This window comes from Prionailurus bengalensis, chromosome D1 (assembly GCF_016509475.1).
Source record: "Prionailurus bengalensis isolate Pbe53 chromosome D1, Fcat_Pben_1.1_paternal_pri, whole genome shotgun sequence".
Classification (NCBI taxonomy): Eukaryota; Metazoa; Chordata; class Mammalia; order Carnivora; family Felidae; genus Prionailurus; species Prionailurus bengalensis.
Window position 1 is genome coordinate 109,122,364 of NC_057346.1, and position 20,482 is coordinate 109,142,845.

The 20,482-nt window shown below is 47.8% G+C and overlaps 1 long non-coding RNA gene across 1 annotated transcript; it reads left to right on the forward strand.

Annotated features, from left to right (window-relative positions):
- Window positions 1–1,841: 1,841 nt before the first annotated feature.
- Window positions 1,842–8,607, forward strand: LOC122484017. The gene is made up of 2 exons (XR_006297520.1): window positions 1,842–5,518; window positions 5,713–8,607. It is a non-coding gene; the product is annotated as an uncharacterized LOC122484017 (long non-coding RNA).
- Window positions 8,608–20,482: the final 11,875 nt, after the last annotated feature.

Here is a 20,482-nt window from a genome sequence, read left to right on the forward strand (position 1 = left end):
CACCCTGTCCCCGAGCTCCTCACTCTCGCTACATCCTTTTCTTTTCCAAAAACCCAGCCAGCTGCCAGGTCTCGGAGACCCTCTTCCGCCTCCTGCATCCTAGACTAGTAAGACCCGGCGCCACGCAAACACCGGAAGTGTGTTACAATAAAGAAACAGCATTTGCTAACGACAGGGGGATCCTGTGCGGATTTTCAACTAACGGATGACTTTGATACAATATGGAGGAACAAAGGCCAGGAAAGGGGAAGGAAAGGCAGACGGGGGTTGCAAAGGGAGGGAGAGCAGCAGCCACAAAAAGGGAAGAGCAGCTCGAGCGTGGCCAACAGCCGAGGCTCGGCCGGGAAGCCCCCCGTCCAAACCCAGCTTCCCCCCTACCCTGCCCCCCCCACCATTCTCTGGCACTGGAACATGGTCTGGGGGCGGGGCGGGGTGCGCACGCGCAATGGCGCGCTGCGTCAACCACCACCGCTCAGGGAGGCGGCCGGGACCGGCTGGAGCCGGTTAGAGCCAGCGGTGCCCGCCCGCGAGCCGAAGCCTCACAAAGCGAGGCGGCGGCTCACGGCCCGCGTATCCCTGCGCCGGGCGGGTGTGGGGGTGCGGTCCGGCACCCCTCCCCCAGCCTTTGTCCCCTTTCTGGGGCCGCGGGCAGCCCGGGCTTCGGGACGAGCCGGTGCCCGCTGTCCTCCCCGATGGCCCGAGGGTCCTGGGCGCGGAGCGGAGCCGGAGCGGACGTGACCCCCTCACAAGCCGCCTCGCCCTGTGCTTCTCCGCGCAGCCGCCTTAGCCGCGTGGAAACCCCCTCCCCACCCCCACCCCCGCAGCGCCATTGTTTCCACATCCTCCGGCCTCGCCCCGGAGTCACATCCCCTTTGCGTCCCCGGGAGGCGAGGTGTTTTTTTTCCAGAATCCTTGCAACGCGGTGCTTAGTTAGCTTTCCCTTTAGTTGGGAAACCCCGGGGGGGTGCTTTAAAAGCAAAACGCGGACTGTGCAGAAAGGAAAGGCTTTGGGTCAGGGGGAAAGCCTTTTGTATCCTTTGCACGTCCGGTTTAGAAAATCGGGAGAATGGAGCCAAGCCAGGGATCATACTCTAAAACACACGGTAAAGCAAACCCATAAGCAAAGCTTTGCGAATATTCGAGAAGACGTTCCCGAACTGGTTGCCCAAGGTCGTTATGTCCTTGGAGGCGAAACTCGTGAGACTCGGTTTTGCCAGCGGATTGGGGTATTGACAACTTTAGCGAGAAGACTGGAAGCCCCGAAACGGCTCACGTTTGGACGGAGCAAAGTGTAGGCATGATCCAAAAAAAAAACCCAAAAAACCAAAAATGGTTGGGGGACGTCTAGCAAGCATTTACACAAAGCCAGGAAGGGTAAGCGTGTGAAGGAAGGAACGCCAGCCCACTGGGATGCGTTAGATCTCGGCAGCCCCCCAGGCTCGCTCGCCAGCTCTTGTTGCAAGAGACAGCCACACACAGAGGCCAGTAGAGGCCCTTTCTGGAAGCGATTTCTACATTTAGTAAAATTCTTAAGCAGATAACCCCAGGCCGCTCGGGCTTCTCCAGTAACAGGGCAATCAGAATGCGTGCAGTATAAGCTCAGCACCAACCCGCAGGACCCCAGGCGGTCTGGGGGACAAAGGGACACCTTGCCGCGCCTAAAATGGCTGCGGTGTTTCCCAGGCTGCTGCTGGGTTACGTAATGGAGATGAAGGCCGTCAGTAAACCCATTGTAACCTTGCTTCAAAAAGCATTACATAGTACCTACTGTACTCCGGAGGAAACATGACAGGCATTTTAAAAGTTGCGAAAAAACTCCCAAGTAATGGGTGTGGGGTTTTTCGGGAGGGGGGGGGGTGCTGTTTGCTCTACTTATGTGTGATTCTGTTTTTGCCTACATTTTCAACTCAAATGTGCTGGCTAGTTAAGTTTTAAAATACGCGTGGGCAATCAAGTTGCGTGAACTGTCACGAAAAATCTGGAAAGTCTTGTAAAACTGGATTCTATTTTTAACCCTGCCCTGGAACTATTTTTGTTTCCCTCACAAAGGCGGCGGAGGGTTATTGAGATCGCGGTGTGAGCCGTCATTCGTCTATAAATACGCCTCGCCGGGGCTCTGCGGCAGGCTTTCAGGCAGCGAGCGCAGAGGCGGCTGGGAGGCAGGAGGCACTGCCTGAGGAGATTGCAGATAAGTTCTTCTCTTAAAAAGAGATAGACAGGAATTGATACGATTCTTTAGGAAACGTAAATAGCGCTAATGCTTATTGAGATATTGCTTAGCCTGAAACTCTTAGAGTAATTTAATCTTAACAAGATCTGTAAGGGAAAAGATGAAGACTTCTAGGTTGAGAAAGAGGAAAGATCTTTCTAGAACAAGACGGAGGTTAAGAGACGAAGCTTCTTCATGCAGTGAAAAAAAACTTAGGCTTTAAAAATTGAGGCCAGAACTGCCAAGCCCGGGATTCAAAAAATCCTTAAATTGAAGGGCAGCCGTGTAGATTGACGTTAAAAATGTAAGCGACCTAAACAGGGCCTAAATGCTATTTTAAAAAGACGAGTTGTAGACGATTAAAAAATTTTTTTAAGTTTATTCTAAAAAGATTTAAGTTGAAGGTGCCTTAAGAGATAGGCCTTCAAATTCATGGCGCAGGGAGGATTGCATCATTTGAAACCTAGTTCTTAAAATGACAAATACTAATTGGAAGTAGTAGGATAAAAATTTGGAGAGCTTAGAAAATTGAAGTGGAGAACTCAGAAGACAGAAGTTCAGGAAGGTGAAGACTTAAAGACAGAAGTACAGGAAGGTGAAGAAAAGACTTAGAGAAGATAGGAAAACTGGAAGAAAAATTACGGCTTTTAGAAGACAGAAAATTAAAAGTCCAAAGGGAGGAAGCAGAAGAAAAGGTGTGTTTAGACAAACTAGAAAACCAAGGCAACTAAGGTCTCAGATTACAAGTTCAGGAGAAAACCAGAAGTTGGAAACGAGGTGGAAGATACCGTCAGGGAAAGTATTTCAGGTAGAATACGAAAAGCTAGGACGACTATTGAGCGCAAGCTTAGAAGATAGACGTCAAAAAGAAGATAGAAAAGGTTAAAGCCAAAAACAAAAAATTGGATTAAGTACAAGAACAGGAAAACTAAGGAGGAAATTAATGTTTATTAGAATTTCTTATAAACGCCCATGAATTTACTTTCTGGTGGTGCAGAAGCTAGATTTGAGAAGATGAGGGTGTTAAAACAACTATAGACCGGCGCCAACTTAGAAGAATTATTCAGAAGCTAGAAGGGGAATCAGTTTAAAATTACAGCGTTTCATGGCCTTGGTACTAAAAAGACTTGAAATTATTTAAGAACCAAGGTAGCATATTTTTGGAGAGCTAAAAATTTCAAAGTCTTTAAATGCAGTAGCTTAGTGTCTTTTGGAAAATTTAAAGAACTTTCATAACTGAAGTAATTCAAGATCAAGAATAACTTCCAACTTAACATTTCTGCATTGGACTTTGGGCTAAGATGATTTTAAATCCTGAGGACTAGCGTAATTGGCAGCTGACCCAGGTGCTACGCAGAAGTGGATTCAGTGAACCTAGGAAGACAGGATTCCAGGAACCAGTGTTTGGTGAAGCTAGGACTGAGGAGCCAGCAGCAGTTCGTGGTGAAGATAGGAAGGAAGGAAGGAGAAGTCCAGGAGCCAGTGCGGTTTGGTGAAGGAAGCTAGGAAGAAAGAAGGAGCCCTAACGATTTGGAGGTGAAGCTAGGAGAGAGGATTCCAGGAAGGAGGAGGAGCCAGGAGCCAGTGCGATGTGGTGATGAAGCTAGCGAGCGGCTTGGCGGCTGTGGCTCGGTGACCACGAGGAGGCGGCGAGCAGGCGGTGTGGAGGATAGATAGAGGATCCTAGAGCAGCAAGCATCCCAGTGTGCAAGGCCGCAGGGAGAGCGAGCGAGCGAGCGAGTGGTGTGGTAAAAATCCGTGAGGTCGGCTGATGTGTTTTTTGTAACTGGAGTATGGTAACCTTTATTTGTTTTTCCAATGGTAACGGGGGAGTTGTGTATCTAAGCGCCAAGGGATTTGACGGGGTGTAGGCCGATTCCGGGTGTTGTAGGTTTCTCTTTTTCAGGCTTGTTTTCTCATGCATCTTGTCTGAAGCTTTTGAGGGCAGACTTCCAAGGCCCGGAGGAATGGTAGATGGCAAGTTTTTTTTGTTTATAACCAATTTGATTTGAACCAAATGAATTTGATAGAACAACTTTGAGACAAGATCTTGGCAAGTTTTGTAAGAAGTTTTTATTTTTAGCTTGGGGTAATGAAGCATTTCAGTTTTGTGAATAGATGACCTATTTTTCTTCCCTCACCCTGTATTAAAGTTATGTAAATGTGGAGTTTGGGTGTGTAACTCTGGGGGGGGGGAGTTTTCTTGTGGGGATGGGGGGGGCAAAATATGTTTTGAGTTCTTTTCCCCTTAGGTCTGTCTAGACTCCCAAAGGCAAATGACTCAAGGTAACAGAAAAAAAGAAAATCCAGTATCAGGATAATCAGAACACCACAGGTTTACAGTTTCTAGAAACTAGAGCACGAGCAGCTCTCAGTTTTGAGTTCTGTGGCGGAGCTGTCCTTTGGAGAAATGGCTGGTAGTTACTCTTTTTTTCCACCCCTTTGTCAGCTTTTTAATACATAACCCTTTAAATTTGTCATATTTACTTATTTTGGGGTGGTCTTAACAGGGAAGAGGGTGGGGGAGAAAATTTTCTTTCTAAGATTTTCCACAGATGCTATAGTACTATTGACAAACTGGGTTAGAGAAGGATTGTACTGCTATGCTGTTGGCACGAACACCTTCAGGGATTGGAGCTGCTTTTTTCCTTGGAGGAGTATTCCCAGTTGAAGCTGGAGTGGTACAGCACAGTGCAGCTTTGGTTCATATTCAGTCCTCTCAGGAGCACTTCAGAAGAGCTTGACTAGGCCAAATGTTGAAGTTAAGTTTTCAAGTAACGTGACCTTTAAAATCACTTTTATTAAAGGGGAGGGCAAATTTTGGCAATTGGTAGTTGGCAGTGGCCTGTTAATGGTTGGGATTTGGGAGGGTTGGGGTTAGGTAATTGTTTAGTTTATGATTTCAGATAATTCATGCCAGAGAACTTAAATACTTAGGATGGAAAAACTAAAGAAATCTCAACTTCCAAGTTGGCAAGTAACTCCCGATCCTCTAGTTTTTGTTTTCCCCCAATGTTTGAGTTGGGCAGCTGGGGAAGTTCATGAAGATCCATTGGATTCACAGTGTAGGGCTTGGGGAAGGCAAGTGCAGGACTGGGGGTTGGTCTAGCCCACTGGCTGACTTAGAAACTTTGGGAACTTTGAAAAATGACTTAAAGTTTGTTTGGATATGGTAGTGTGTGGTTCTCTTTTGGAATTTTTTTCAGGTGATTTAATATAACTTAATACTACTGTAGGAGCTTCAGAGCAAAGGAAGTGGCTTAATGATCCTGAAGGGATTTCTTCTGATGGTAGCTTTTATATTCTCAAGTAAGATTCTATTTTCAGTTGTGTATAAGCAAGTTTTTTTCTTAGTGTAGGAAAAGTATTTTTCTTTTGTATGACTGCAAACGAGATGCTAAGGTATGCTTCAAAATTGCTGTAAATTGTGTATTTTAATCGTAACTGATACAGAGGGTGGGTCTTTGTGGATGAGGGAGGGGAAACCTTTTTTTTTTCTGTAGACTTTTTTCAGATAACTTCTTCTGAGTCATAACCAGCCTGGCAATATGATGGCCTAGATGGAGAGGGAACAGCTCCTTGGTGAATGATAAGTAAAGGCAGAAAAGATTCTATTTCATACCTCCATTGGGGAAAAAGCATAACCTTGAGATCCTTACTACTGATGAACGCATGGTCTGCATATGCAAAAAAAAAAAAAAAAAAAATTAACCAAATGAAACTACCAATTTAAAGTTAATGGAATCTACCATTTAAAAGTTCTGGCCTATCAAGCTATACCCACACACAAAAATGAATTGATGAGAAATAATATAATGAATTGATGAGAAATGCAACGAAGATCAAGTGTCCATCTCAAAATGCTGCTTTTACAAAAGCAGAATAAAGAAATGAAATGAAAATAATACTACATTAATCGTGGAATAAAAGAAGCTGAAATAATTCAGAGTGGGATCAAGTGGATTGAGAGGAGGAGGCTGTGCTGTTTGCCAATCTTTCGTTTGCCTCAGACAGGTTTCTCTTCATTATCAGAAGAGTTGCTTCATTTCATCTGGGAGCAGAAAACAGCAGGCAGCTGTTAACAGATAAGTTTAACTTGCACCTGCAGTATTGCATGTTAGGGATAAGTGCTTATTTTAAATAAGAGCTGTGGATGTCTTGAGTATTGAACATGGCCGTTTTTCCTGATCCCTTCCCTAGGGGATTCCAGGATTGTGAGGAATTTTCCCATCTAGCCTTTGTAAAGTTAGACAGGACTTGTACCTGTGGGCTTCCATGATGGGATCGCACACCTCACTCAGGCAAGTAATTCCTAAAAGCCTTGAGGGTGGTGCCTTTATATAATAAGGCGGCGTTTTATAAAACTAAGAAAACTTGTTTAGCATTGAATCGCTTAAATCCTACAAAAGGATAGCATAATGTGTTAAGAATCGGATGCTGTTAATCTTGCTAAAATTTAATTGTGTTGTGATGTACGTTGTGCAGAAAACATAAAATCGTTCAAAATAAAACCATTTTAATATAGAGAATGTATGCTTTTAGAAAGCTGTCTCCTCATTTAAATAAAGTATTGTTTGTTTGTAGTTAGTGTTGGGCAATCTTGGGGGGATTCTTCTCTAATCTTTCAGAAACTTTGTCTGCGAAACACACTTTAATGGACAAGATCAGGAATTGAGCGGAAGAACGAATTTAACTTTAAGGCAGGAAAAACATTTTATCCTTCGTAAAGTGATGAGCATTTAATAATTCCAGGCACATGGCAATAGAGGCCCTCTAAATAAGGAATAAATACCTCTTAGACAGGTGGGAGAGTATGATCAGAATAACAGGTAACTACACCAACACTGTTTCTAGAAAGTCAGGGGTCTATAAATTGACAGTGGTAGAGTAATACAATACTGTCCACATTCCAGAGTTTGCATGTTAACTTTTAAATGCTTATAATCATCTCATCTGGTGTTAGCCAACGTTTATACAACTGGCCTTTCGTTATAGGTATGGGGGGGGGCATGTGGGTTTTTAAAGAATTTTCCTTTGCAGAGGCTTCATTTCATCCTTCATGAAGCTGTTCAGGATTTTGACTTGCATATAAGCGCTTGGCTCTGCCTTCTGCTCTCCTAGTGAGTGTGTGAGACCTTGCAGTGTATCCGCATAATACTCAAGTAAATTTTTTTTCCCCTGTTTTGGAGGGAAGGGAGGAGGGGGTGGGGCTTACTTGTTTTAGCTTTTTTTTTTACAGACCACACAGAGAATGCAGTTGTCTTGACCTCAGGTCTGTCTGTTCTGTTGGCAAGTAATGCAGTACTGTTCTGATCTGCTGCTATTAGAATGCATTGTGAAACGACTGGAGTATGATTAAAAGTTGTGTTCCCCCCCAATGCTTGGAGTAGTGATTGTTGAAGGAAAATCCAGCTGAGTGATAAAGGCTGAGTGTTGAGGAAATTTCTGCAGCTTTAAGCATTCGTGTTTGTGATTGAAGTCAAGTACCTTTTGCTGTGCTTCTTTAGGTAAAATGCTTTTTGTTCACTTCTGGTAGGGGGCGGTGGGGAGGGCACTGAAGCCTTTAGTCTTTTCCAGATGCAACCTTAAAATCAGTGACAAGAAATAAATTCCAAACAAGCAACAGTCTTCAAGAAATGTAACTGGCAAGTGGAAATGTTTATCAGTTCAGTGGTCTTAGTGCATTGTCTTTGTGTGGGTTTCTCTCTCCCCTCCCTTGGTCTTAATTCTTATACGCAGGAACATTCAAAACAGCAGACGTATGCGAAGGGCCAGAGAAGCCAGACCAGTAAGGAAAAAAAAAATAGCTTATTTACTTTAAATAAACATTCCATTTAAAATGTGGGGATTGGGAACCACTAGTTCTTTCAGATGGTATTCTTCAGACATGTAGAAGGAGCTTCCAGTTGAATTCACCAGTGGACAAAATGAGGACAACAGGTGAACAAGCTTTTTTCTATATTTACGTACCAAGTCGGATCCATGATGAGTAAATTAATTTAGTGTTAAATAGTTTCAGCTTTATGCTGGAATGAATAGCATGTGAGCAAGCTGTTTGTTGGCCTGGGGGTGGAGGGGTGAGGTGGGCGCTAAGCCTTTTTTTAAGATTTTTCAGGTATCCTTCCCTAAAGGCACCGAAGGCTTAAAGTAGGACAACCATGGAGCCTTCCTGTGGCAAGAGAGACAACAATGCGCTCTTATACTAAGGTCAATAAAAACGGTGTCGGCCTCATAACCCCATCTTCTGTTAGAAACGAGGACTCGCCTCCACGCCCTTGGCAGACATGCACTGAGGCTCTTTTTGGAGAACGGAGCATCTAAAGGAATGCTTTGAGTACCTTGTATACTCTTGGGCCTGTCTGACCTTTGATTGTGCTGCTTTTACAGCAGCTCTTTAAAAAGCCCAAACGTCCAGTGACGGTTGAAGGGGAGGGAAAGGGGAAAGCGGGCAACCACTTTTCCCTAGCTTTTCCAGAAGCCTGTTAAAAAGCAAGGTCTCCCCACAAGTGACTTCTCTGCCACATCGCCACTCCCTGCCTTTGGCCTAGCGCAGACCCTTCACCCCTCACCTCGATGCCGCCAGTAGCTTGGATCCTTCAGGCCATGATCCATAATCGGTTTCAAGGTAACAGTGGTGCTGAGCTGTTCCTTCCGGTGGGTTGCACTACTAGAAGAGGCCATTAATTTGCCTGCAAATAGTTAACGTTATTAAAACCACAACTAAAAGCTCAAAGATAACTTTAAATCTATAACCCCATTATCCAGTGATTAAAACACTTAAACCAGTGAATGGAGAATAATGTTTTAAGACTGTCATGTTGGGTGGGAGAATCTACCTTGTAAACTGAAGAAACATCGGCGTTTTAGTCTCGAGGACTGTCGGGTGGGATTGCAAAAATTCTCTGCTAAGACTTTTTCAGGTGAACATAACAGACTTGGCCAAGCTAGCATCTTAGCTGAAGCAGATTCTCCAGTGTTCTTCAGTAGGGTTGTAAAGGTTTTTCTTTTCCTGAGAAAACAAGTTTTGTTTTCTCAGGTTTTGCTTTTTGGCCTTTTCCTAGCTTAAAAAAAAAAAGCAAAAGATGCTGGTGGTTGGCACTCCTGGTTTCCAGGACGGGGTTCAAATCCCTGCGGCGTCTTTGCTTGACTCTGACCTCTGTCTTCAGAACTCTTTCCGTTGTCCTTCTCTCTAGTTCTAGGCTTTTGGGGTTGGGGAAGGTGGGAGAGGACTTTGTTAAATTCGTCAGAAACCGAAATCAGTTCGTGTTTATGTGGGATCCTGATGATAACTAACTTGTCTCTAATTTTCAGGTAGTCCCCGTGCATCTAGTACATGAAGAAACCTCACTATTGAAAGCTGAAAATTTCTTACTAATAAAAATAAAAAGGAAAACTTTTCATATGTGTGATTCTTCTGTCTATGAACCAAACTTCTGTGCGTGAGCAGCTGAGAGAAGATGGGGCGTTCTGTGGGGGTTTGTCCACCTTGTTACTGGCTCGTGTGAAAGATCAGCATAATCTTTGAGTAGGGGAGTGACTTGGGGGAAGTGGTAGAGAGTCCACCACCTAAAAGGACCCAGTAACGTCCCCACAGAAGCAGCAGCAGGAGCTTCGTCCTGCAGCAGTTGGGGAGCTGGGCCGGGGTGTAGAGAAACAGCTGGGAGTGAGGAAGGAGAGCTCTCCATTGCTTCAGTGAAACAACACTTGCAGGCCTAGGGGCGCTTTGTGCGTTTAATAAGAAGTAGCTCTGGCCATCTGTTACTCCTGATAACACCCTTAATCAGTTGGTGCCCCAGACAAGTTGGTCACGGAGTCCCCTTGTTTTGTGGAACGGCCTGGATAGGTGGTCTTCAGGTCTTCCCTTTTCAGTTAAAGTGAAAATACTGAAATACCACCTTGCCCAGCCCCCCAATGAAATACCCTCATGGTGTTAACCTGGCTGCTAAGTCCCTTCCACTCCCAACTGACCTATTGCCTGAAGGGGTGGGAGAGGCTCATTCCACCCAGCCAAGCCTAGGAGAGTGGGGGACCCTGGTCTACAGGACATGCTACACCCAGCAGAGGCCTCCCATCCTGGTTCACCTGATGGCCACAGATCAGTCCAGTGGAGGGGCCTCAGTGAACCGAATTTTTTTTTTTTTCTACGTTACAACTCTGGAAGATGTTACTCATGTGTTAAAAATGGAAAAGCAGGCTTTGGGTCACTTTGCCAACCAATGTGGCAGGGCTGGAATTTGACCCCTGGTCAGTCTCAAGGCTGACTCTGTTGCTGTTATTTCAGTGCGTATGTCACTGTCTGCAGCAGACCAACCTCCAAGCCACCCAGCCCGTGCAGACCCTGGGCACAGGGACTTCCTCTTCCCTTGAAGTGATCTCGTAAGAGGCAGATGGCAGGGAGAAGCCGAACCATGGTCCCCTGGACTTGATTGCCTATTCTGAATGGACGCCGTCTTAGGGTCTTTTGGAGAAAGGTCTTCGTTTTTTCCAGAGTTGGAAGCCTCCCCGGAAAGACTTCATTGCAAAGTAGTAAGAGAGAGAGAGAGGCCTGTATTCACTAGGGGCTACACGGTTCCTGGTGCCGAGCATGCTTAGGGTTGGCCAGGACTGGAAAGGTAAAGGCCAGACACAGAGTCAGGGACAGGAAGGTACAAAAGTAGGCCTGAAGCCACTGCTACCCTCTGAGTACGAAAGGGGAATGGAGAGCAGGCCGACATAAAGTTCCCCCAAAGATTACGTCCAACTTAAGAGGCTAGGTCTTGGTATTATAGACAAACCCTAGGCATTTACACGACCCTCCAGCTGGACAACGTGCTCTCCTACCATGTTGTTTTTTGTTTTGCACTTCATCACCCTGATCCTCCCGGGTGTCTCTAAAACAAACCTGAATTCAAGCTGTAGCTCCACATTTCCTGGCCTCACCAAGCTTCCCCTCAGGCCTCCCAGGCCCAGCCCAGTTGCTATGGATCCAGGCCGCAGATTTCCGACTTCAGTATAGGGAGAGTGAGGGGACTTGGGGGGATGGGACAGAGCGTGGGGGAGAGCTGTGTGAGTGTCTCTCCGGGTTGTTGATTCCGAAACCCACACAAATTCCAGGAGGTGTGGGTCAAGTCCTGGCTCCTGGCTCTGGCAGGTTGGCAAACATGGGGTGTCACTTGCCCTCTCCAGGCCTTTGTTTTCCCACCAGTTAAATGGGATTAAATAAAATGGGTTAATGCCCTGTCTGCCTGCCTGCTGTGGTAAGGACTGCACAAATTTGATGGAACTGGAAATGAGTGGGCTTTTGCTTCCCTCTAGTGGGTGAATGCGGCATTGCATGCACCGTCCTTGGAATGCTTCATAACCCGATTGAATGTTCAATGAACGTTTTCATTGCTAAGTAGTATTCCATTGCGTGGCTATTTGAGTTATTACCACTTTGTTGAAGTTAGGAACAAAGCTTCTATAAACATTTGCGTACAAGTATTTGTGGCTAGGGGCGCCTGGGTGGCTCAGTCGGTTAAGCGTCCGACTTCAGCTCAGGTCATGATCTCACAGTCTGTGAGTTCGAGCCCCGTGTCAGGCTCTGTGCTGACAGCTCAGAGCCTGGAGCCTGCTTCAGATTCTGTGTCTCCCTCTCTGCCCCTCCTCTGCTCACGCTCTGTCTCTGTCTGTCTCTCCAAAATAAATAAAAGTGTGACAAAAAATAAATTGGGTTTTATAATCACTAATGATGTGAAGCATCTTTTCATTGTGCTTACTCACCATTTATACACATTTTTTTGTTAGGTGTTTATTCATTTTTTTTTTTTGCCAGTGTAGTTATTGGGATGTTTATCTTTTTATTGTTGCGTTGTAAGACCTTTTACAAGTACGAGATATGAGTCCTTTGTCCATGTATATTTTGAATATATTTCACCCAGTATGTGCCTGGCCTTTTCATTTTTTTGTAACTGTCTTTGAAGAGAAGTTTTAAACCTGGCTGTTTTTTTAAATGTTTATTTATTTATTTTGAGAGAGAGATAGAGGGTTAGCAGTGGATGGGCAGAGAGAGGGGGACAGAGAATCCCAAGCAGGCTCCACACTGTTAGCACAGAGCCCGATGTAGGGCTCGAGCTCGGGGACAGTGAGATCGTGACTGAGCCGAAATCAAAAGTCAGACACTCGACCGAGTGAGCCACCCAGGCACCCCACTACATTTTTTTTTCTAACGTTTATTTATTTTTGAGAGAAAGAGCACGAGCCAGAGCCAGGGAGGGGCAGAGAGAGAGGGGGACAGAGGATCTGCGGTGGGTTCTGCACGCTGACAACAGCGAGACCCGTGACCTGAGCTGAAGTCAAACACTCAACTGACTGAGCCGCCCAGGCACCCCAGAAGTTTTTTAAATCTTGAATGAACCATTGACGTACGGAATAACACAAAGGAGTTTAAAAATAACTGTTGAGAGAGAGAAGCCAGTTTTTGAAAAGTACACGCAGTCTGGCTCCATTTCTAAACAATTCTCAAAAGATAAAAACTAACCTGAAATAACAGCAGATTAGGAGTCACAAAGGGGCGGGCGCCTGGGTGGCCCAGTCGGTCCCGTGTCTGACTTTAGCTCTGGTCATGATCTTACAGTTCATGAGTCTGAGCCCTCCTGACTCAAGCCCCGCATAGGGCTCTGCCCTGACAGCTCAGAGCCTGGAGTCTGTTTTGGATTCTCTGTCTCCCTCTCTCTCTCTCTCTGTCCCTCCCCTGCTTGCGCTCAATCTCCCCCCCATCTCAAAAATAAAAAAAAAACATTAAAAAAAGGAGTTACAAAGGGACACAAAGAAAGTTTGAAGATGATGAACGTGCTTGTTGCCTTGACCGTAGCGTTGGTTTCGTAGACGCGCACTGATGTCAAAATTCATCAAATTGTACGCCTCAAACGGTTTGATTATTGTCCATCAATAAAGCTGCACTTCTTGGGGGGGCGGGGGGCAGGGCCGGCAGAGGAGAAGAGGAAGAAGCTGGAGCGGCCGCTTGGAAGCCGATGGTTAAGGTCCTAGAACACCAGAGAGGCTAGGGCGCTGGCCCGGGGAGCAGGTGGTGAAACCTGATTCTGGCCACAACGTCAGTGAGGAAAGACCCGAGGTCTGGGGACCAGGGGCGTTGAGGCGACGAGATACTTAGGCTGGGACCGAGGGAGAGAATGGCTGTGAGGAAGGCCTTTGGTTTCCGGTTTCGGGGGGGAGGGGGGGTGTGCAGGGGACAAGGTGCCTGCCTTCCGCGAGACAGCCGGAGGGGGGCAGGCAGGAGCGCTTGAGAGGTTCCCGGGCAGGTGACGACAGTGAGGTGAGCGTTGGATTCGCATCCGAAAGGCCCGTGGGATGGCCGAGCGGACGCGTTCCGGGTGATCAGAACGGATGCACTTGGGGTGCTCAGAAATAGGCCGTGGTGAGATCCGCCGGCTCCCAGGGACCACCCAGATGGTGGCCCGGAAGGAAAGGAAGAGGTTCGGCTGCCGACTCGGGAGGTGCGCGGGCGGGGAAGGCCTCCCTGGGGCATGATCGGACTTCACCTTCCGTCCCTCCGCCAGAAGCTTCGACGTGTGACGCCTCCCCCTCGGAGAGTCTCAAACCCCCATTTCAGATCTGGGCTGGACACGCCCACGTGGGTGCCCCCCTCCCTGCACAAGGGCCTCCTTGCCTGCTCCCGTGTCTCCCTCTGGCGTCTCCAGCCACGTCCCCACAGGCCCAACCTGTCCCCTCCCTCTCTCTCTGCCCCTCCCCGGCTCATGCTCTCTCTCTCTCTCTCTCAGAATTAAATAAACATTAAAAAAATAATAAACGAACAAACAAATAAGTAAAGTTGCCCTGGTCTCCGAGCCTCCTGGAGCCCTGTGTTCTGTTCTCCGGCGCCCTCCCCGCCCCCGCGCCCTGCCTCGTCACTGGCTGTGTGACCTGATGCCAGGCTGTGGTTTACCCCGCCACCCTGTCACGTCCTGCACTAGCCCTGCTCATTCACTCCTAACAGAAACACACACACTACCGACAGTCAGTAGCTGGCATCTGAAGCCTGGCAGCCTGCACACACCCATTCACACACTCTGCACACGCTCGCCAGCGAACTGTGGCCCCCGGCCGGCGACGGAGCAGGCACAGGCCCCGGGCTCAGAGAGCCGTCACTGTCAGCTCTGACTCGAGCTCAGGTACAAGCTGAGGTGCCCGGGGGTCAGGAAAAGGGCCTCATGGGCCCGGTGGGAGGTAGGCCTCCTGGAGGAGAAAGCGTCTGAGTTAAGCCTCGATGAAATGTTGGGGCTCACGCATGCGAGGACAGGAAGAAAATCACCCCGAGGCAGGAGGCTGGAGGCTGGCTGGCTGTGGGGTCATACCCTCGACTCCAGACGGTCCTCTGGGCTGACCTGCTCCACACCCCCCTCCGCTGTGGGTCCTTCCAGCTCCCCACCCTCCCCCACCTCCACCTTCTCCTGATTCCTTTGTCTCTCTTTCCGCCGCTTCCAAACGTGTACTATTTCTAATCTTTTGTTATCCCCTTGCATTTGGAAGCAGGGCACTTAACAGCACTGCTAAATGCGGGCTTTGTACCCGCCCCCCCCCCCCCCGAAGAATTCCAGCCACCCCTGCCTCTTGGCCACCTTGTTTTTCCGTCTCCCCACGTGCATGCTAATCGGCTGTCCCTTATGGGTAGGGATTATTATTTCACCTGACCGACTCCTGTGCCAGTGTCTCTGGCTTTCTCGAATCCTGTTCCGCCCTTCTGGGCCCAAGGCCCTTCTTCCTAAGGCCCTTTTGGAAATTCTTCCAGCAAGGGTTTCTGAGGGGTCAATATTCGGCGTCTATGTGAGATAGATCTATTTGGCTCTCTCTTTTCATTCCTGACTCTCTACCCCCCAACACAGTCTCTGCACTGCCCACGGCCCCCAGTCAGGCCCGACCAGGCTGCCCTCACCAGACACGCCCCAGCCCCTTTTATTCCTTCCAGTCCTTTCCCGGAGGGCCTTGCCTGATCTGCCCGCTTCCTGACCCGATCTTGCTCATCTCAAACCCAGGGCTCCTTCCAAGTCTCCCCACAGGAATCACCTATCGGGAAAGATTCTTGTCTACAGGCAAGCGTCATCAGATAAGCCAAAAGCAGAGAAGAGGGCCCGTGGTCGCACACCCAGGTCTGCTCTGGGTACACGTGCGGGTCCTCTGGGTTGGGTGAGACGCCGCACAGTGGACGTGCTTGCCAAAGATTCCACCGTATTTTGGCTTTACTCTTTGAGGCAGGTGGCATGTCTTATTTATTTTTTTTAAGGTTTATTTATTTATTTATTTTGGGAGCGGGGGAGGGACAGAGAGGGAGACACAGAATCCCAAGCAGGCTCCAGGCTCCGAGCCGTCAGCACAGAGCCCGACGTGGGGCTCGAACTCACAGACCGCGAGATCATGACCTGAGCGGAAGTGGGACACGTAACCGACTGAGCCACCCAGGCGCCCCAGGAGTGTGTCGTTTTTAATTTCCACAAATTTGTTTCCCAAATTTCTTGTTATGATTGATTTCTAATTTCGTTCACCTGTGTTCAGAGAACACACTTTGTGTTATTTCTATGCTTTTAAATTTATGGAGGCTCATTTTTTGCCTTAGCACGTGGTTTATCTTGAACACCACTCCATGTGCATTTGAGAAGAATGTATATTCTGCTAAGATGGGTCTTTTTCGTTTTCAAGGACTCTTGTAATTACATTGGGCCCACCTGGATAATCTAGGCTACTCAAGGTTAGCTGATTAATGAACTTAATTCTCTCTGCAGCATTAATTTCCCCTTTTTCATGTAATATTCACAGGGTTTGAGGACTAGGATACGGACATTAGGAGGGGGAGAGGGTGGGGTCATTATGCTGCTTAACACAACAGGCGAAAACCACCAGCAGCTTCCTTTTTGGGTATGGTGTTTGCCAAACAAAAAACAAAAACCCACGTAACCATTTCGGGGAATGGCAATAGTAAGGACACAAAGTACCTTTTGCCTTGAAGTTATTCTCATGTTTTTGCAGACATTGGAGTGTCTCCTTTAATTCTTAGTATTCAGACTTAGGACAAAGCACAAGTCAAATCCTTTCTAAAATTAAAATTTGATTACTGTCGCATAAGAGCCATTATTGTTTCACAGCAGCTTTTCTGTTTCATGACCTAGATATAAAATAAGCAGAAAGAACACAAGCGACAGGTTCTTCATATGGGAAAATGTCTAGAATGAAAGCACGAGTCATTGGCAAGACGCTCCTGCGACCTCACGGCGGGTTGAACGACAAATATTTTCCCCTGAAGTCTTTGGATCCCTGTCAGCTAAGCTTAAAGTTTCTATTTTATCGGAGGGACAGATGCCCCTACAGGCAAAAGCCAGAAGAAGGACTTTCCGAAGCACACATACGTAATACCAACATTTTTTTTTTTCAACGTTTTTTTATTTATTTTTGGGACAGAGAGAGACAGAGCATGAACGGGGGAGGGGCAGAGAGAGAGGGAGACACAGAATCGGAAACAGGCTCCAGGCTCTGAGCCATCAGCCCAGAGCCTGACGCGGGGTTCGAACTCACGGACCGCGAGATCGTGACCTGGCTGAAGTCGGAGGCTTAACCGACTGTGCCACCCAGGCGCCCCTCAACATTTATTATGTATATGTGTGTATGTATACGTGTATACATATGTACATGTATAATTTTCTGTTTATAAAAGCACCTCACGCCCATAAAAACTTCAAAGATCACATCACAGAAATATTATGTTGAGCTGTATAAAATTTCCAATATTTCACTATTTTTCGTTCTTTTTTTTTTATGTTTTTATTTATTTTTGAGAGAGAAAGAGAGAGCAGGGGAGGGGCAGAGAGAGAGAGACAGAGGATCCGAAGTGGGCTCTGTGCTGAAAGCGGAGAGCCCCTTGTGGGGCTCAAACTCACCAACCGTGAGATCATGGCCTGAGCCAAAGTTGGACGCTTAACCAGCGGAGCTACCCAGACGCCCCAAGTTCACTATTTTTTTGACCTACACGATCAGCGATTTCATACTGCTCAACCTAATAATACAGCAAGGAGAATTCCCTGTAATCTCCGTGCCCTGGAGGGAACCGCTGGCATTTGGTGTGTATCTTTCCAGGCTGGAGAGTATGTCTGTGCATGTTCACGGTTGGCGGGGTTATTACCACAATGCCATAACACGAATAACATCGCAACCTGCTTTCTAAACACTTTGTAGAGCAAAGCAAATCCTAGGGCCGCTGCTGCTGCTTCCCTTCTCTGGTGCCTCCGTTTCCTTATCTGCGAAAATGGAACTGATGGTTCTGTGCCGGGTGTTTATTGCTTCTGGGCTCCAAATTCATGTTTGTCCGCTCTGTGGAAATGGGTCTGGGCCCTTTATTTTCCTTTGCCAGATGGAACAATGCTGAGTTTTGCCACTAGAGGGCGCCAGCAGCCGTTTCTTGAGGAAGAGGCTTTACTTCCTGGTGGTGATGCGGCAGGGCTAACTTCTCCAGCTCAGCTCCTGCCACGGGGACAGCTTTTCCAGCAGCCGGCTCCTTCAGCAGAGGCAGCCAGAACCGCTGCTTCCCCTAGCACCCCACTCCCACCCTGGGAGTAGTGGAGGGCCTCTTCCCCAGCACCCTAAAGGATGGCTTTCCAGTAAGTTCCATGGGGCCTGTGCTGTGCTTCAGCAACTTCACTTATCCAATGAGCCACGGCCCGGGCCATTCCCTCTCCAACGAGGTCTGGATCTCAGACCTGGGGCTGGATGGGAGCCCTTCTGGCTAGGGGAGGAAGTGCTCTGTCTTGGCCCTGGGGACAAGGGCTGCTCCTTACATCTGCTAGTCTGGTCCTGTTTAGAGTTCCTTTTACTTTTTAAAAGAGTTTTAATGTTTATTTATTTTTGACACAGAGAGAAGCAGAGCATGAGCAGGGGAGGGGCAGAGAGAGAGAGGGAGACACAGAATCAGAAGCAGGCTCCAGGCTCTGAGCTTTCGCACAGAGCCCGATGCGGGGCTCGAACTCACAGACTGAGAGATCATGATCTGAGCCGAAGTCGGATGCTCAACCAACTGAGCCACCCAGGCGCCCGAGTTCCCTTTACTTCTTACTAGCCGATCCCTTGTTACTCCAATCCCCTGTTCTAGTTAATAATTCTTTATATTAAACTTTCCCTGTTCAAATTACTTTGTGGTTTCCCTCAGCCTGAACCCGATCGCACATATTGTTATGAGGATTGGAAGGAGGGAGAGGGCTGAGCTCAGTGTGTAACACGCAGGGAGGACTCAGAAAACAGCGGTTACGTCATCATCATCGTCGTCCCTGTCGTTGGCATTATCGCGTCTCCACGTCAACACCTACAGAGTAGCCTCTGCCTTATTGGCCATGGCCGTGGTTCCGCGGTACGGATGGAGTGTGGAATCCCTCAACTCCTGATGGACATTGGGATTATTCCACTCTTCCGTTATTACGAACAGCCCTATGATCCACAGAAGAGCTGCCCGCCCCTGAACACTCAGCCTACATATGCTTTGCTCTGAAGCAATTACATATAGTGACTCCAATTCTCACAACGCGCCTATTCTATTCGCTTCCAAAACTTGAGTGGCTTAAAATAACCCAACGTTTATTACCTTACAGTTCTGGATGTCAGGAATCCGAAATGAAGGTGTTGGCAGGGCCGTGTCCCTTCTGAGGGCTGCCGGGGAGACTCTGTCTCTCCCAGCTTCTAGAGGCTGCCTGCATTCTGTGGCTCATGGCTACCCACTCCCCCCCCCTTGGCTCCACCCTCTTGTCCCCACCCCCACCCAGGCACACCTCCTACTACTCACTGTGATCCTCCTGCCTCCCACTGAGAAGGACCCCTGTGACAACATCAGGCCCACGCGGATGATCCAGGATAAACGCCCCATCTCAAGATCCTTGACTTGATCCCAACAGTGAAGTCCCTTTTCCCGCATAAAGTAACATAGTCACAGGGTCCAGGGATTAAGAGGTGGACACCTGTGAGCGGGCTTCATTCAGCCTACCTCACCCATGGAGTAAATACTATTACTCTACGCATTTTACAGATGAAAAAACTGAGGCACAAAGAGAGTAGGTAGCTTGCCCAAGGTCACACAGCTCAGAAGCAGGAGAGCTGGGGTACAGGCAGTCTGGCTCCATAATCCAGGTTTTCTCAACTACACAACTTTGCATAAATCATTGCATACTAGAATGAGGGTTTGTGTCGCATACATTTCTAGAAGCAGAATTACTGGGGGACAGTGTAACAGGTGCTGCCACGTTGTCCTTCACCACAGCCGTGTCACTTAATTCGCCCCAGCAGCTCCTTAAAGCCAGAAGTTCTCCTCAACCCGACTCTAGAAGCTCTGAGGGCAGACTGTCGCTTGAATACACAAAACCAAAGGATTTTTACAACTTCGTATCAACTGAGTAACCGAAAAATGTTTCTCCTTAATGAAAGGAGAGGAATATTACTCTCCCAATAATAAACAAAAAATTACAGTGGGAACAAAGAACCCTCAGCTTCGTGGAGAAAATAAAAATAATTTGTTACCTTAACGTACCGCAGGACCCAAAATACTGTCCTAACATTGACTGTGATTCCAGCTTTATTTCCCTCTGCTCCGCCTTGTCAGGGGCATCGTGTTTGAGGGTTTAATTTGCCTGCTTTGGTGGGGTTTTTGTGTTTCCTCTCCAGTGTCATCTTCCGAAGGTCTCTGGTTAATAAATCACTTCTATCCTTGAGCCTTTCCAGTTTCTCCCTTCTTATGTTGTATTCAAGCCACAAGTCTTGTCGACAACTTCCTTTCCCAGGCCTTCCGTTTCCCTTGGTGGCGTGCTATTTATCTGGGGCCAAGTACGTCTCCTAGCCACAGTGGCGAACGCTTAGTTACTTTTCTAGTCTCCATTCTCTAGACGAGGAAAAGGCACGGAGTGGTTTGTTCAAGACCCCATAAAATGGGACTTAACCCACGACATCCACCTCGAGGTTCTGCTGGCTTGACCTCTTACTGTAGCTCCTCTGGAGCAGCTGGCCTTCTGGTGGTCTGCAGAACCCATGCCTAGCTGCCCCAGGACGTCTACAGGTCGCCGGACGCTTGCAGGGCTGCTCGGACTTGTCCTGGCTGGCGAGGGAGGCAGCCAGCAGCCCAGAGCGCAGGCTGCCATTTCCTACTGCGTCGGCTTTCAGAGTTTCAGGGTGCTCATCTGCACGTGAGAACACCGGTCCCCCCTCACAGGGCAGTGATGGGCAACTGGCGTTACCCCCACTTTATAGGTGATGACACGGAGGCTCACGACGTGAGGG